The following is a 758-nucleotide window of genomic DNA, read 5'->3' as shown; positions in this document are numbered from 1 at the left end:
CCCCCTCCCTCTTCTTTCTCTCCTCCCTTCTTTACAGGGCTGTGTCCAGTTTTCGTCACAGCCTCTTCTGTCCAATCCCTGTGCCTGGCGCCGGGCGCGGCCACCAATCAACCTACTGAACCGCGGCGGGTTGCATCATGTGCCCCTGGCTTGGTGACAGCGAGGAGGGGCCGGGGAATAGGGAGGGAGGGGGCAGTGTGATGTTAGCCACGCCCCCGCCTCTGAGGTCAGACGCGGACTGCTAGTGACGTCACGGAAGCCCGCCTTCATGCTCTTGTTTTAACTCTTGGCTTACCAACCAACAAATTAAAAGTGCTCTTGGGCAGGAGCTTTGCAGAACAAAGTGCCCATAGGGCATAGAGGGAGGCTCTGAGTGCTGCCCTCCGACTGCTGTCTCGTCACAGGTTTCCTAAGAAAGGAAAGAACCTTAGCTACCTGCGCCAGGCACAGCCCTAGAGGTGTAGCCCTCCGCCCGTGGATGGAGTCCAATTCCTCGATCTGAGTTACCTCTTTGAGGTGTAGAAACTGAGGCAGAGACTCCGGGAAAGTGCAGTCCAGGCCCCGAAATAAAATCTAATTTAGAGCGCACAACTCACTGAACTCCAGTTGAGAGAGTAGAGTGACGGGATTCTAGGGCATCCCGTGGTCTTCGAATGGAGTGGAGGCTTCTCCGGTGACGATCCTACGATTCTGGGTAGGATGGGGTTAACCGAGGCTCTAAGCGGACGGGGCGGGGCCATAGGGGCGGGGCCAGAGTG

The sequence above is a fragment of the Bison bison genome, unplaced genomic scaffold (assembly GCF_000754665.1).
Source record: "Bison bison bison isolate TAMUID 2011002044 unplaced genomic scaffold, Bison_UMD1.0 scf7180017864180, whole genome shotgun sequence".
Taxonomy (NCBI): domain Eukaryota; kingdom Metazoa; phylum Chordata; class Mammalia; order Artiodactyla; family Bovidae; genus Bison; species Bison bison.
This window is presented reverse-complemented; position numbering follows the sequence as displayed.